This window comes from Silene latifolia, chromosome X (assembly GCF_048544455.1).
Source record: "Silene latifolia isolate original U9 population chromosome X, ASM4854445v1, whole genome shotgun sequence".
NCBI lineage: Eukaryota > Viridiplantae > Streptophyta > Magnoliopsida > Caryophyllales > Caryophyllaceae > Silene > Silene latifolia.
The window spans coordinates 218,280,483-218,298,748 of record NC_133537.1 but is presented as its reverse complement, the minus strand read 5'-3'; the positions used below and the strand labels follow the sequence as shown (position 1 = coordinate 218,298,748).

The 18,266-nt window shown below is 40.5% G+C and overlaps 1 non-coding gene across 1 annotated transcript; it reads left to right on the top strand.

Moving 5' to 3' along the window:
- Positions 1-17,876: 17,876 nt before the first annotated feature.
- On the top strand, positions 17,877-17,983 carry LOC141624305 (small nucleolar RNA R71). Its single transcript, XR_012534112.1, has one exon. It is a non-coding gene; the product is annotated as a small nucleolar RNA R71 (small nucleolar RNA).
- The last annotated feature ends 283 nt before the right edge of the window (positions 17,984-18,266 follow it).

Here is an 18,266-nt window from a genome sequence, read left to right as displayed (position 1 = left end):
GCGAATTACTATATGAATGATTTGAAGAAAAGTCCCCATGAACTGCACTCCCTTCTCGTACGGCACCGAGAAGGACATGAAGTTCAGTGGGAGCATGAAACAAGATGTTCTCGTTGTGTCAAACAAGGGCAAGGGTAAGGGCAAAGTTCAGCCAGGCCTAGCGCAGAGGCAAACCGAAGTTTAAGAAGTCGGGTTCGGGTAAGAGTGGGCTGGTGAGTCGAGCACCTCATCAGGCGCGACAAAGAGCAAGAATGAAAACATGGAATGCCATCATTGCCACAAGACTGGGCATTGGAGGCGTACATGTCCTGTTTATCATGAGGACTTAAAGGCAGGTCGTGTTAAACCTGTTGGTATGTCTTCTTCTTCTACTTTTATTCATATGATTGAGATTAACCACGCAAGATTCGAACTTGGGTACTTGATACTGGTTGTGGTTCTCATCGTGTAATCATGTGCGGGGGCTCGAAACATCGAACCCCTCGTAAAGGGTGAGGTGGACCTGCGTGTTGGGAATGGAGCACGAGTGGCTGCCGTCTCAAAGGGGACATATGTGATCCAGCTTCCTAGCGGATTTGAGTTGTCATTATATGACTGCTATTATGTACCCAGTCTTTCGAAAAACATTATTTCAGTTTCTGCACTTGACAAACTTGGTTTTTCATTTGTAATAGAGAATAATACTTGCATTTTCTCTTTACACGATATGATTTATGGCAAGGCAGTCTCCATGAACGGAATTTATGTTTTAGATCAGACCACCGAAATATTACACGTAATGAATAAAAAGTTAAAGGTTGGTGACAAAGATCAAACGTATCTATGGTTTGCCGTATGGGACACATTAATGAGAAACGCGTAAAAAAGCTCATCAAGAATGGAGCTATCTCGGCCTTTGATTTTCAATCATTTGGCACGTGTGAATCATGTCTCATCGGTAAGATGACTCGGATTTCCTTCAAAGGTGTTGGAATGCGCGTTGCTGACCTATTAGGACTCATACACACGGATGTATGTGGCCCTATGTCAATCACCGCACGAGAAGGCTATAGGTATTTCATCACTTTCACGGACGATTTAAGTAGATATGGCTATGTCTACTTAATGAAGCACAAAAGTGAATCCTTTGAGAAATTCAAGGAATACGAGAATAGGGGCTGAGAACCTATTGGGTAGAAAGATTAAAACACTACGTTCAGATCGTGGTGGCGAGTATCTTTCTCACGAGTTTGATCAACACCTAAAGGACTGTGGGATTGCCCTACAGTTAACTCCACCTGGAACACCTCAATTGAATGGTGTGTCCGAACGGAGAAATCGAACACTACTTGATATGGTTCGATCCATGATGAGTCACACCGTGTTGCCTGACTCATTGTGGGGTTATGCTCTTAATCGTCACTGCTCTAATACTTAAATCAAGTCCGTCTAAAGTGTTGACAAGTCTCCATATGAACTATGGAAGGGAACGGTCCCTAACTTGTCCTTTATACGGGTTTGGGGCTGCGAGGCTTATGTCAAGTGGAGACACGAGGATAAGCTCGGCCCGCGATCGGTCAAGACATACTTTATAGGTTATCCTAAAGGAACACTTGGTCATTACTTTTATTCGCCAACCGAACAACGTGTTTTTGTTGCGGCTAGTGCGACATTCTTAGAGAAGGAATTTCTCGAGAATGCAAAGAGTGATAGAACCTTCGACCTGTCGGAGATTCCAGAACCAAATACCGAGCAACCATTGGAGGAACCAATTCCTTCAATCCCGGCTGTGGTGAATATTCCTGAGGAACCTAGGAGGTCGGGAAGAGTCTCTATTCCTCCAGACAGATACATTGGTATGGTCGAGGAACATGACATAGATGACGTTCTACTCTTAACGAGTAGTGAACCCGCAACCTATAAAGGTGCCATGACTAGTTCTGACTCAAAGCTATGGCTTGAGGCCATGCAATCCGAGATGGACTCTATGTATGAGAACAACGTATGGGATCTTGTTGACTTACCTGCTAAGGTTCGTCCCCTTCAATGCAAATGGCTTTACAAGATAAAGCATTCGGTGGAAGGTCAACAAGATATCTATAAAGCACGACTAGTTGCTAAAGGTTTTACCCGAGTGCCAGGTTTGCACTACGATGAAATTTTCGCACCCGTAGTCATCTTTGCGTTCCATTCGGATTATCTTAGCGATTGCCGCTTTTCATGACTATGAAATTTGGCAAATGGATGTGAAAACCGCCTTCTTAAACGGCTTTTTGGAGGAAGAGTTGTACATGGTACAACCCGAAGGTTTCATCGATCCACAACATCCTAAGAAAGTGTGCAAGCTTAAGCGTTCCATTTATGGACTTAAGCAAGCATCTCGGAGTTGGAATCATCGCTTCGACCAAGTGATTAAAGAAAATGGATTTACTCGATCGGTCGAGGAACCATGTCTTTATATCAAGTCGAGTGGGAGCAAGATTGTCTTCCTAATATTGTATGTCGATGACATACTCCCGATTGGGAATGACATACCTCTCCTAACCGGTGAAAGTATGGTTGAAAAACCATTTCCGGATGAAAGATCTGGGTGAGGCACAAAGAGTGCAGGCATCCGTATCTATCGAGATAGATCACGACGGATGTTATCTCTCGATCAGAGTCTTACATAGACAAAGTCCTAGAGAGATTCAGCATGACTAACTCCAAGAAGGGGTTTCTTCCTATGGCTCCTGGGGTGCATTTGAGCAAGTCTCAGGCACCAGAGACACCGGAAGAGAAAGAGCGCATGACACGGATTCCTTATGCCTCGGCTATAGGATCAATCATGTATGCCATGATATGCACACGTCCGGACGTGGCATATGCATTGAGTATGACAAGTCGATTCCAACAGCATCCAGGTGAATCACATTGGATGGCTGTCAAGAACATTCTTAAGTACCTACGGAGGACTAAAGATTGGGCATTGACTTATGGAGGCGAACTAAAGCTATGCGCAACCGGTTATGCAGATGCTAGCTTCCAAACGGATCGTGATGACTCGAAATCTCGATCGGATTCGTTTTTACTCTTAATGGCGTTGCGATCACTGGAAGAGTTCCAAAACAAACTGTTACAACAGATTCTACGATCGAGTCCGAGTACTATGCCGCGTCTGAAGCTACAAAGGAAGCGATATGGATGCGTCAATTCTTACATGGACTATCTGTAGTGCCTAGTTCGAATGACCCGATCACCATCTATTGCGACAATAGAGGTGCCATCTTCCAAGCTAAGGAGCCAAAGTCTAGCAACAAGTCTAGACATGTACAACGGAAAGCTCATCTAATCCGAGATTACGTGGAGCAAAAGGAAGTAGTGATAGAAAAGATTGCTACTGAGGATAACATAGCAGATCCTCTCACTAAACCATTACGACAAGATAAGCATGAAGGGCATGTTAATTCCATGGGAATTAAACGTGTTCCTAAGTTGTAGTACTCTTTTATGGATTAGATTCATTCTCTTTTGTACTCTATACGACATCATCGTTTTGATATTTATATATATTTTGTTTTTTTCATGTGGATTTGTACGACAAATTTTGAACACCACAAAGTGAACTGAACAAACATTATATTATATGGTCCTTAATTACCCACGTGAGCTGATAACTCAAGGTAATTATTTTGTGACGTTGGTTGATGGTAGGTTCAACGAGCCATAAGTCAACGGGTTGACTGACCAATCACAGAGGCGATTTATACGGATATCTCGTAGGACACAATTGTGACATCAACGTGGAGTCCTAAATGTTTTACAACATTCGGTGCCAGGTCGTGGATAGGACCTCCATGGTGATCCTAAGAGTCGATTCTTTTGACTATCGATTGTCTCTTGAGACTAAGGCAGATTTTGGGTGACTTTGGTTTCTTTCTCACGGTCATCCGTAACGGGGGCCAAGTAGATTGTTTCGGGTCATTTCATGCTCGTGCTTAGATTGGAAGGAGTTCGAGTTGAAGGAAATATTCAGCCTTTATCAGGTACTCGATATTTCTCAGGGCCACTCGAGGAGTCAGAATCGAAATGCATGGCCATGCTCGGATACGGATTCGTTTTATCAGTTAAGTTACTCTCTAGTCGGGGAAACCACTCTAGATACAGATCGATTGTAAAATACGACCTTTGCGGATCCGGATCTGCAAATTGTTTTACATTGAGTGGGAGAAATTTTAAATGAATATGAGAATCGGTTATCGCACATACACTTGTACGGACAAGTGGGAGTTTTGTTGAGTTGTGTCCTCCGATTAGTGCGAGATAACGTCATTGCACACACACTTGTACGGACAAGTGGGAGCTTGTTGGGGCTGGTGTCCTTCGATTAGTGCAAGGACTTATAAATCTCTAAAAGGATCAAAGGGTATACTTTTGTATCATAATCATTGGTCCACGTTTATCAATAACGGTTGGCTTGCTAGATAAGTTTGACGTTATTGTCATACGGATGGCGGTGATCAACTGGTCCCTAAAAGTCACACCTATAGGATACGTTTGAGAGATGTGACGGTATGAAAATACTGTCATGTAGATGCCAAATTTGACTAACGGTTGAGTTAGTCGAGTTATTTGACTAATAATTAGTCAAAATGTGATGTTGAGATATTTTATTTAATACGGATTAAATAATAATGGCTAAGGCGGTCATGATTAATTCGTAAATTGAATATAAGCGTTTTATATTTAATTAAATGTATATTGAATATAATTATACAATATTGTCTTTATCGGACATGTATTAATAATTCAACTAATCCGTGTTATTAGTTGATGATTTAATATCCGATAACCGATGACAGTTTATAATAAACACCGCGTTATATACATTTTAGCCTCGGACCACGAGTTAAAAATAAGGAGAAAATGGAAGCCCATTTCCTCCTAATCCACTCGGTTTGGCCGAATGAGAGGAAACAAAAAGGAGACCCTCTCCTCACTTGTAACCTAATTGTCATTTGCAAAAACAAATTAGGGTTTTGAGAAACATTTCTCTCAAAACTTTTAGATCTTACATCTAAATAAAATTCACAAAACAATCCTCTCAATATTGCAAGGCAATTAGAGGATTCATTCTACCACAAGGGCATTTCTCAGATGATCTTGGGTGCAACAATTAGGAGGAGATCTACTTTGATCTCTCATTGCCGAATTGCACTAGGACCGGAGGTTATTACTTAATCTTTATCGTTTCATTATGTTTTTCGTTTATGACTATTAATCACGTATAAAATTTGCGTTATAATCCTTCAATTTATGGGTTTTATACGGATATTACCCCACAGGACGAGGTGGCTGTGAGCTCGCAGGAGCAACTGAGTGGTCCAAGAAATGGGATGGGAGACATCTCATTTGCACGGCAGAGAGCCACTTGTCGTACAGGACGGCGAGGAGCATGGTAAGCTTTCACTTGTCATTTCCTATTCATTTATTTCCTTATTTCTTGTCATTTGCTATGCTTAAGAAAGCTTTCTTTCGAATTGATGCAGGAGGCTCGGAACATGAGGTCCTTCTCCGGTTACACGACGATGATGGACGCCTTTGGGAAGCTGTCGGAGGAGGAGAAGGCTATCATCTGTAATACTACAGTTTTCTATATCTTTGGGTACTCTATCGAATGGGGCTTACTCTGTCGAGTAAGTATGTTTTTATACGAAACAGTAGTCTGTCTGATGGGTACTCGATCGAGTACGTGTGGCACTCGATCGAGTAAGTTACTTACTCGATCGAGTAAGTGAGTCTTACGGGTTATTTTAGCCGGGTTTTGTTAATAACGCGTGATTAGTATAAAAGGATTCCGTCACCTTTCTTAATCAGTTTTCACTTTTCTAAAACATTTCAAGAGAGAAAAAGAGTTACGTTGTTCTCCTTCCTCGCGTTGTTAACAAATCCCAAGGGCTAGGATCATCTGATTGTCTTGTTCTTTACACCGTTGAGTTCGTCGCGTTAAGTGTAAGATTCTTGTATAATTTATGTTGTGTTGCGTTGAGTTTCTTTAAAACCTTAATTGGGTATTGTTGGGGGTTTTGGATGATTTGTTTTGTTGTGGTGGTAATTGTATATTTTTATGTATGCATATTATAGGAGGAGGATTCGTAGAGGAGACTTTCTGATTAGCTGCTAGATCGTCTATGGTGATTGCTATCTCAGGTAGGTCCTCCTACTCAGTACTGTTAGTCATCTAGAGTGTCTTTTGATGTGGTTTGGTTGTTATAGTGACGGTGTGGTTGATCGGTTGTGATAATTGGTTGTTGTTGCGTTGTTTCATTTATCGTTGTTGTGGTGCAGCTGATTGTGATTGTTTGTCTATGGTTCTTGAGGTGCGTCCTCCGCTAAGTGGAGTCACTTGCGGGAGTGGCTTTACGCCCGTTATTCGCCCTACGTGGAACCCGCCACGGGAGGGGATGTGCACATTAATGGACATGGGTTTATCGCTCGGTATGATGAGTGAGGATTTAGTGGGTACGGCTGCAGTCCCCCACTGGCAGGGTTGGTCCAGTGGACAGTCGGTGACGGTGATTGGTTGGAGGCGATGTGATGTGTGTATGTTCTGTTGTGTCTGTGTCGTGCCTGTGGTTGTTGTTGTGTTTCTTCAGTTACTGACCTTGTATGGTTTTGTCTTGTTGTTTATTTCTGTTGTGTCTGCCGTGATCCCTTATGGTGAGCAGTCAGTCTTAGCAGGTTGTGATCTGGATGTTAGCTGGGTGCTTGGCGGGATGAGTCTTTCACGAGTTACAACGGAAGTAGTCCACATAGCTGACTGATACCCGTCGTTGTGAGTACCAAAAATAAAATTTATAATCCAACTACAACTATAGACAGTGGTAGAAGGGTCGAACCACAGGGAGGCGAATGTAATTAATAATGGTCTAATTTTAGTCCTAAGGTAACAGTGAGTGGGGGTTTGCTTTGATTTGGTCTATAGCTAAGGCAATAAAAGTAAAAGTACACTAAAGAAATGTATTAAATCAAATATAAAGAAGGGTACTAGGATGGTCGGTTCACTATAGTTTCGGTGGCAGCATACTAAGTAGGTCTAAATCAAACACATGAGGCGGGAAAACAAGAGGTCCTCTCGGTCCACTCTTAACAAGTAGCATCTTTCGATCTCGCTACGGGTCCCTAATATCACTAATACTGACTCTCGTCCTGAAAAGTGACTAAAAATCTAAACGATACCTATCTTTCGATCTCAGCATAGTTTAGTCATTTTAATTGGTAGTCTAATAACCTTCCCTATTTTTCGATCTAATGGGTCAGTCAATTACTAAGCCTTCAACTAGTCGCATGCATTCGATTTGTCTAATTTAGCAGTAAAGACAATTAAAACGAAACAAAACCTCACGAGGCCAGTCGATCGACCAGGTTGGACGGTCGATCGACCATGGCGCGATTCAGGTTACCTAATTCTAATGCCGCCTAACCTATAATTCCTCTACATCCTAGCACGATGAAATTAGCTACTCATACTAGGAATGATAACAACAATAAAATTGACTACTAAATCTACTGAATTCATGCTCGAAACGATTAAACAAATAAATAACATAAAACGATAATATTGGCTTTGGAAACTAACTAGCAATTTCTATACTATGAACGAAATATATAGGCAATAAAACTGAATAAGATTAGAGGGAATACCGAATGAAATTGCAGAGAAAGGATCCAGAACCGAATGCAAAAAGTAAATTGTATTGAAGATCAGATAAACATAAAACCCTAAATTACTGATGATAGAACTAATAAAATATGAATGTTTTCTGCCTAATATCAAGTTACGTTATATAGGAATATAACGCAACTCTTTATTCCAAAACCTAATGTACAATGGGCTTCCTTTTCCTCGATCTTTTAATTCACGTCTGAATTACGGCTTGGTCGATCGACCATGCAAGGCATCGATCGATCGGATCTAGCAGTGTCTGATAGCTCTCGTAAGTCGTGGGCTGGTCGATCGACTAAGGGTAGCGGTCGATCGATCAAGTAGGCGATACTTGACTTCTAAGTTCTCGTGGATTTGTCTTTCGGGCCTCGAAATGCGCACCAAGCTCGTTCCTTGAGTAAATACTTCACGTCAAATGCAGTGCAAGATACTCGGGGACGGATTTAGCTCAATATCTACTCATTTCTGCATAAATCTGCAATATTACATAAAAATGCGAAAGTAGACGAAACGGGGCAAATAGTAGCCTTAAACTACATAAATGAGCTCTGAAATGCGTGTAAAATAGGGTGTAAAACATCATATTTAGGTCACGCATCAAACTTTCCCAAACCAAACCCTTGCTTGTCCCCAAGCAAGAACTAGACTCGATCCTAAAAACCTAATGGAACGAGTTCAATCTCAGAGCGAAATGCAAACTGAACAGCCTAAACCAATTTAATGCATTAACTAACAATCAATTAGCAATCCGAATCATGCAAACGAGTTATAAGGTCGTTAAGAACTGCTGAACCGTCAACTGTAGAGACTTATCAAATTGGACTCTCACGGGTCGCTCAAATCACTCAAATAAGCACAGGGTGAATATATGTGAAAGATAGAAAGAATTCATTTTGTTAGTGACACTCACCTAACTACGACCTACAAGAACATGCCTGCAATATAATATGAAAGTAATCTCTACAACCGTACATATGCATTCCAACCGAACAGATGACCATGACACATGCCTTGATATATATGGGATATGTGAGGTAATGGGTAGGAAAGGCAAAACATTTATGGGAATGTGGGGGTACAGGTGATCAAGCTAGTACCGTAACAAAACCATACGACAATATCCACTTCTTGCTCAAACTTCAATCCACACGGTGCTATAGCAAGCACAAAACTCACAATCTCCGAAATAATTATAATCAATCAACTCCCCATAAGATATAAATGCACATGGGAGCAAAAATCGCCATAAAATAAAACTTTAAATCATGCGAATTGATCCTTCTCTTTTCTTCCTTGGGCAGCGGTCGATCGACCAAGTAGAGATCGATCGATCGCTTGAACAGTACAACACTCTCTTTTTCTTTCTTTTTCGAATCATTTTTCTTTTCTCTTTTTTTTTTCTTTGTTCCTTTCTTTCCTTCTTTCAATTTCCCAACATCATCTCAAAATGAGTATATGAACCCAAAAATGAAGTAACAATCCCAAAAACTAGAACTACTAGCTTGACAAGGGCAGGCTAAGTGTAGGATGTAGTTAACGGGACAAAAAGGCTATTTTTGGCAGTGTGGAGTTTATGGGTAAAATGACAAAAGGAAAACCTCTACCACATGTGTCAACAAACCACAAACCGAATGCATACAGGTATTAAGCTGATCGGTCCGTTTCGTGTTCACAATTGAATAGGTGTTGTCGTTGGGTCACGTCCGAATCAAAACACAATTTATAGCTTCACAAACAACTCTACAATTAGTAAAGAGGCAAGTAAAGGTCGGATCCCAAGGGACGGGAATTGAGATGAGATTTCTATTGAAACTAGTGGTGTCTTAGGGGTGTCACAATTTAGGTTGATGTAGAAGGTCACTAAACTAAATAGCAAAGAAAGTAAATAAGTAAGATGAATTAAAAGGGTTGTAACCAATTGATAAAAAGCACTAGGGTGTCATGGGGTCATAGGGGAATCATGGGAATTGATCATACAAATATGTTCTCAAATTATAAGCAAGCAATTATTGTTGTGATGGATTGAGTTGGGTTATATCTTACAATCCTAGGAAAGTTTGGGTCTCGGAGCCGAATCGATTAGATTGTACAACACCTACAAGTCGACTTAGTCTTCCCTACTCAACAACATGCATGGTCTAATGAGACTCGAGTTGGTTTATGTCTTACAAGTCTCATTGAAAATATAGGTGATGGGTAAAAAATGCAAGGATTCATAGGCTCACATTTCATCAAACATAACATGTGCATGAGTTGAGATCAAAACAAGCAAGCAAATAAACCATGAAAGCATATTAATTTAAGCATGAATCATTCCCCATGTTGGTTTTCCCTAATTACCCATTAACCCTAGCTAGGTCACTACTCACTCATTATCATGTTGATCATGCTAGCAAGGTTGTCAATCATACAACAAAGGAAACATGATGAATAAATGAAAGTAATTAACAATAATTAAAGAGGGATTAAGAGAATTATACCTACTAATGATTCCAATAATAAAGCAAAGAATAAAAGAAGTACTTGATGCTTGATTGAGAGGTTGTCAATCTCCAAATAATAACCCAAATAATCTTCAATTACCCAAGATAAAGGATGAACAAAAGAGAGATTAAGGAAATAAAACTTGTATTAGAACTTGATTAATTGTTGATTACAATACTAAGGAGAGATTTGATTGATATTAACTACTCTAATTATTGATAAGAAGAACATGCTCTTCTAATTAGACTAATGGGGCATTTATAGTGGAAATTAGGTGGATGCATTAGGGTTAACTAAAGGCTAAACTAGTAATTACACTTTTTTAGTTTGAGCAGGGAGGAGCCGGTATTTTTCGAAGGAAGGGCTTCTTTCTTTGTAGCTTGGAGAAGACGAAATTTCGCTGTACTGGAATCCGTGCGTTTTGGAGTCGGGACGGGCGGATTCAGGCGGGGGAAGACGGGCGTCTTCAGGGGAATCCGGGCGTCTTTGAAGGAAGACGCACGGATTATGCTTGAGGAGGACGGACGGATTGTGGACAATCCGCTCGGATTGTAGCTCAACACTATTTCTTCTTCTTTTCTTCCCTTTTCTTCATAAAATCCTTGGGGATTTCCTCGGGGATGCAAGGATCCTTTCTCAATCGTTGCTCATCTACTATCATATGTACAAAGGCCTTCTAATCTTGTCTCTCCTTGATGCTTGGTCATTGAATTCAATCAATGTAGTCTCGTTTTGCCATGAAAATGCAAGATTTGCACTCCTTTCCTACCAAGGGATCAAAATCTCAAAGAATATGCAAAACAAAGAACTAAAGACAATAAATGACCAAAATATGCACTATAAAGCATGGGAACAAGGCTAATTCGGGGGCTAAATATGCGCTAATTATGGTCACATCAAATATCCCCAAACCGAACCTTTGCTCGTCCCGAGTAAAGAGGTGACAAAGACTAGGACCATTATTTAAACTAACTTAATAACATAGCCGATATGAGACAATTAGCGGGTCTCACTCCGCCCCTTCAACTCACAACAAGACAACCATGAGGTAGGATGCCTTCTTGCAAGGCAAGGTGGGTCTTGCCAAAATGGCGACACATCCAAACATTAAGCACACAAAATCAAATAATGGATGCATCTACAAAAGGAATAGCCACTTCCTCATCAAGTGGCGGAGGCAACTAAAAGAGAGCAAATTTAATAGCAAATAATCCTTCACAAATACTAGTTCAACAAATTACTAAGGCTAAGAGGATGGCACTAAATCACCTCCAAATGGTGTTCAACTAGACTACTTTCGTCCTCAATTTCCAAATGCTTTCGTCAAGAGCGATCGGATGGTGGTGGAATGATGATCCCTATGATGCTAGTAGAATATGACATGACAAGTCTCGAATTCTCTACAAAAGTAAAGCTCATGGATCGTCCCAAGCTCGACAAAGTGGCTTGACAAAAAGCTTTTTTGGGAATGAAATGCTCAAATCTTTATAAACAAGGGTGGATATGACTAGTATTCAAAATTGTCCTCATTTCACTTTCGCATTTCAAAAATTTTAAGATGGGGTTTGTCCCTTCCGGGCTAGTGTCCTTTGCTTTCGCCAATCGCTTATTAGGCAACCGGTTAACCTCTAGACAATAGCTTTTCGGGGTGATAGTCACTCTGTCTCTGGGCGGCCGAATTCACAACCGTGTGGGGACCCAATTCAATGGATCCCGCTCCAAAGCACATCGAAGTGGTACGCCTCCATCAAAACTATTAAATTTCTCAACATTTCAACATTTCATAACATTTGAGGTTTCCTTGGCAATAAATTACTTCCACATGACAAAATTCTTTGAAATGAGCACTTCAAACTTATTGATAGAAAGTATTTTTGGGTTGCCTTACCACAAGGTCAATCAAGGTCACCTAGACAAGTTAACCAAGTCCACATCGCATCACGGGGTTGAATAGGTGACTCACATGCAAACCCTTGACTAGGCTTTGGGTCATGGGTCAAAAGACACTAGTATGACACAATCTAGGGTGTTTTACAACCATTCTAGTATGCAAAGTCTTAAGTTGAAAAAGTATTTGTAGTGGCTTAGTTGCTCTTGTCAAAGTTCTCAATTAGGCACTTTTCAAAATGTTTTATCTAAATGCAACTACATGCAATGATGCAACTAATATATACATCCTAATGCAAGTGATTCTATCAACTAATATGACATATAAACTAAATGCAAGTTCTAAATTCACATTGTTATACCGCATCAATCAAAATAAAGCCACATAGTCATTAACATAAAGAGAAAAAAGGAGATTGGAAAGATCATACCATACGGTCTTCATGATCCTCATGTCTCGGATGTGGCGTAGTCAATCAATGTGAACAAGGATAGAAGAAACACAATATATACAATATAACTACACTACAAAAGGAATAAACATGTTTTTGGGTTTTTCAATTTTCAAATTTTTATGGTTTTTCGAAATTTTTCAATTTTTTTGGATTTTTGAATAAAAGTTAAGTTAGAATTCCCCATCCCTACACTAATATGGGCATTGTCCTCAATGGCCAAAATGATGGGAAATTATGCAAACATGATGCATGATTTCTACACTAAATGCAAGCTACACTAGTCTACACTACATGATGCATGGTTTTTGTTTATGACGGAGAGGATAATTTAGATTACCTCCCGTTGTGTATGCATTAACTTCCCCAAACCGATCTAGACATTATTGCTAATGTCCAAGGATGGGTGTAGTTCATGCACACACTATGTAATGCATGAAACTAATTTGTCATTTTGGATTTTGAAAGTGGGAACAATAAAATGAGAACACCTCAAAAAGTACCGAGGTGTGAGTCCTCAATGGTGCTAGGACTACTCCAACAATGATCAAGAAAAATAAATAAATAGAACAAAGAGAGAAATAGACAAACCTTGAGAGGGTAGGAGCCTCCAAAGCTTGCTAATCTTCAATCATATCATCATTATCATCATCTTCCTCATTAGAAGTGGTCTCATTGCCACTTCCCTCTTCACTTGCTTCTTCACCTTCTTCTTCACCTTGCTCATCATCCTCTTCTCCTTCTTCACTAGCTTCTTCATCAATGTTATCATCAACTTCTTCATTACCAACAACCTCATTATCACCCGGAACAACCATAGATGCACTCGGAAATAGGACTTCCTTATCCGCCCAACTAGGCAAAGGACATGATGGGTCAAGTAGTCCTTGCCTAGCTAAGTGTAAGAGGGGCGGATATTGAGCTAAGTAAGCATTTTTCCGATCCTCAAAGGCTTTCTTGTGCATTGCTTGCATGAGAAGAGTCAAATAATCATTTCATGATTCAACACCTTCCGGCTTGAACTCTTGGTACTCAAAAGGGTAAGGTGGTGTGACAATGGAAGAGGAGGGTATTTCAAGTTCACCCTTTTGTTGTTGGATAATATACTCGGCCTCTTTTGAAAGGGGAAGTAGATAATTGGTCCGGTGGACACTCAATCGACAAATCTTTGAAGGCAAAGTGAAAGAACTAGCCTCACTAGCGAGCCATCCATACTTGGTGTCAACAGGGTTATGGGCAACCCACTTGTACTTGTGTATCATAGTATGTAAATCAACGAGATGACCACCTTCTTTCGCCTCATACTTGTTATCTTTGTTGAAGTTAGGATTAAAGTATTTAGCTAGGATAGTGACTAGGCCTCCATTCACAATAACGGTAGTGCCTTTCTTCCCACAATCAATATTTAACCATATGTCCACCAAGAGCCTTAGAAAGTTAAAAGGCTTGGTGAATTTCCTACCAACGTTCAAATCCGACTCAAGAAGAACAAAATCGAGTTTGGTGAAATGGTTGGTGTCTTTTCTTGCATTGATGGTGTTCCCTACGACCTTGTGCCATACACTTATGCCCGGATGGTGGACTAAAAGAGCACGACTCGCATGAAAGTCTTCAAATTTCCTTCCGGAAATCGCCTCCCAAAGAGGGTCGGGGTCATATTTGCCAACTTTCTTAAAATAACTCGGTTCATCACTAAGACCCAAAGCTTCACCCAATTCCTTAAAGGAGATGCGCCTACTAACATTAGCTAGACGAAACTCGAGGTTCTCCATAGTCTCAACTTTGTTAACTTTCAAAGAACTCAAAAATTCTAAGGTAAGGGAGGGGTATGTCAATTCTTTTAATTCAAACAATTTCTCCAACCCCATGGCTTTGAAAAAGGCTCTAGTTTGCTCAAGGACACCCAACTTATTTAAGGTATCTTCACAAATAAACTTGGTGGATTGAAATGATTTTCTAGCAAACTTAGCAAAAGTGTCCCTATGGGTTTTGGAAATGAAAATTACCTCCGGATAGTTTGCAAGTTGATCAATTTCCGGAGTAGTAGATGTTGTTGCACCCATGGGAGGTTGTTGTTGTTGTTGCACTTCCAAGTTTGGGTTTGCTACCACCATAGCCAATGCTTTCTTTGCTTGAAGAGTCTTTTGCCTTAATGAAAGTGTCTTTGCCTTTGGTGCCTTTGCCTTTGTTGCCTTTGTTGCTCCCTTAGTCCTTGCCATTGATGAATTAACCAAGAAAGAGTGAAAAATCTTCAATTTCTAGTGCACCCAAATTGATTTAAAGATGAAAGGCTTTGCCTTTATGAATTCAAAAATCGACTCAAAGGTTGAAGATTTTGTGCTTGGTTTTGATTTTTATTGAAAAAGGAGTGATTGATTTGTTATTAAAAGGATGTTTTGATTTGATTTTGGTGAATGTAGTTGAGGAATTTTGTTTTTGTGATGGAGAGGATGAGGGTTTTGAGTAGTGTTATGAATGAAGGAATGAAGAAATTAATGTGGGAGGGGTTTTATAAAGCCCGAAAAAATTTGAACTGCAGGGGCAATCCGTGCGGATTCTGCTCGGTACGGGCGGATTCTGCCTTTTCTGGGTTGGGAAAAACTTGCCTAAAGACGGGCGTCTTTATGGGAAGACGTTCGGATTTGCAAACACGGGACGGGCGTCTTCTGTAGAAGACGGGCGGATTTCGATCCCAGGAATTTTTCTTGTTTTCCTCAGCCAAGAAGACGGGCGTCTTCCTTTCAGGACGGGCGGCTTTTTGAAGATGGGCGGATTAGGATGTAGGACGCCCGGATTCGCTGACAATCAAAAATTTCAAAACTTCAGCTCATTTCAAGATGTGCGTCTTCTACCCAACACGCCCGGATTGCTTGAAAACGGGCGGATTCTCCTTAATCCGCTCGGATTCGACCCCTTTGTACCCGGATTCAGTTCCATCCGTGTACAACGCATATCTCTTGTTATTCTTCCATTCTTCTTTATATCTTGTGTTCTTCATTTTGGGGGCACTTCTAAGGCATGGATAGCCTAGGCAATTGCCATCCCCAGACTAAGCTAAAGCACTACACATTAATTGAAATTATTAATCCCTCCCTCACTTCTCTCAAACATGACAATTATATTGATCAAAGTATAAAAATCCAAAGATAACAAAAATGCAATATAAGAATTGAAATGCGAGTTAGGGAGTTAGAAATATTTACAAATGGTGGTTTAGGGAGGACTCCACCAAACTCTCATTCTTGATGAGATGTCAAGGGGGCATGTTCAAGGTGTTGTTGATGTTTCTCAACACCTTGAAAAAGTAATCGAAAGCTTGTTCATTATCATGGTAGAGGTCTTCAATAGACCTTGGCCCTTGTTTTCGGTCTTGATCGATGGCATTACCAAGGTAGGGATTAAAAATCCCTTCAAATTCGTCGTCCCAAAGACCACAAACTTCATTAAGTTGATTATTGAAAATCTCGTGATTTGATGGAGACAACTTTCCCATTTCTTTTTCTTGGCCAATGAGGCCATCTTCTTCATTGCTTGTCTTTGATGAGCTTTGCAAGCTCTCTTTGTCACAATTCACTTGCTCTTTGAATGGAGCATCTTCAATTTTCTTCTTCCATTGGAGTTCCGACTTCTTCCTTTCATCCTTCCGACTATAATGATCAATCATAAAACACGGTTCATGTAAACGTGGAGCTATCATAGTCTTGTCAAGATTAAAATTTATACTCTCATCTCCCACTTCTAGAGTGAGCTCACCATGTTTTACATCAATCACCGCACCCGCGGTGTGTAAGAAGGGTCTTTCAAGAATGATTGGAATGTTGGAGTCTTCCTCCATATCAACAATGACAAAGTCCACCGGGATGAAAAACTTCCCAATTCGCACGGGGCCATCTTCCCATATCCCTAATGGTGTCTTCGTCGATCTATCGGCCATTTGGAGTGTGATATTGCTGCATTTAAGCTCTCTCATCCCCAACCTTTTACTTACCGAGTACGGCATAACACTCACACTAGCCCCTAGATCACATAAGGCTTTGTTGATCGTGGTGTCGCCAATGGTTCACGGTATTGAGAAGCTTCCCGGATCCTTTAGTTTTGGAGGTGAACTCCCTTGAAGTATTGCACTACTCACCTTAGTGAAGGCGATAGTCTCAAGTTTCCGGATCGACTTCTTCTTTGTGAGGATGTCTATCATGTATTTCGCATAGGCCGGCACGAGATTGATTAATTCCGTGAAAGGAATTGAGACTTCCAAATTCTTCACAATTTCCATAAACTTTCCAAGTTGGTCATCAAATTTGGGCTTGGCTTGACGACTTGGAAAAGGAAGTCTAATCGCAATGGGCTCCTTCTCCTTGACCTTGTCTTCATTTTTCTTTGAAATTTCTTCTTTTGATGATTCTCCATCTTTGGAGTTTTGCACAATTTCTTCCTTATCACTAGCTTCCACAACTTCATCCTCAACTTGCTTCTTCGGTGCTTCATACCTTGTACCACTTCTCAAGTGAATGGCACTAACTGTTTCATGTCTTGGGGGATTACTTTGAGGTGGTAATTGCCCCTTTTGTCTTTGTGAGCTTGAAGATGCTAGTTGAGTCAATTGTGTTTCCAACATCTTGGTGTGAGCTAGAATGTTGTTGATGGTGGTTTCCTTTGCTTGGCTATCTTTTTGCATTTGAGTGAAAAACTCTTGTTGATTCTTTTGCATTTGGAGGACCGCTTTTTGAACATCAAAACCTTGGTCATTTTGGTGATTATATGGATTTTGATTTTGGTAACCTTGGTTTTGGTTATAAAAGGGTCTTTGATTTTGGTTTCTCATGGGAGGTGGGGTGTAAATTGTTTGAGGATTTTGAACATTTTGGCTTTTGTATGAGAGATTTGGATGAAACTTGGTGTTTTCATTGTAATAATTGGAATAAGGGGTACCACTCTTGTATGCTTGGAAAGCATTTACTTGTTCATTTGTTCCCCTACATTCACTTTGGTCGTGTCCCAAAGTTCCACAATTCTCACATATCCCACTTGGGATTGATGAGGATGCCGTTATGGCATTAACATGATGCTTTGGTGATTTTGAGGCTTCTTCAAGTCTAGCCATAGCTTGTTCAAACTTCAAATTGATTGTGTCAATGTGAGCACTAAGTTGAGCACGCAATTGAGTAACGGAGTCCACTTCATGCCTTCCTCCTCTAGTAGCCTTGCGAGGTCTACTATATTGTGAGTTATTGACCGCCATTTCCTCAATCTTGTTCCATGTTTGATTGTCATCAACTTCGGTGAACATTCCATTTGATCCCATGTTGAGAATGTTCCTTGAATATTCATATAAACCGTTCCAAAATTGTTGTACCAAGAACCATTCGCTAAGTCCATGGTGAGGACATGAGCGACAAATTCCCTTAAACCGCTCCCAAGCTTCATACAAAGATTCTTCATCCCTTTGCTTAAACCCCGTAATTTGAGCTCTTAGCATGTTAGTCTTTTCCGGTGGGTAGAACTTTTTGTAGAAAGCTAAAGCGAACTTCTTCCAAGAATCTATTCCGAGAGTGGCCTTATCAAGGCCCTTCAACCATTGTTTCGCGGTGCCGATTAGAGAAAAAGGAAATAAGATCCATCGAATTTGGTCTTGAGTCACACCGGTTTGAGAAATCGCATCACAATAGTCACAAAAGGTTTCCATATGAGAATGAGGGTCTTCACTAGGCATCCCCCCAAATTGGCTCCTTTCGACTAATTGGATAAAGGCGGATTTGGCA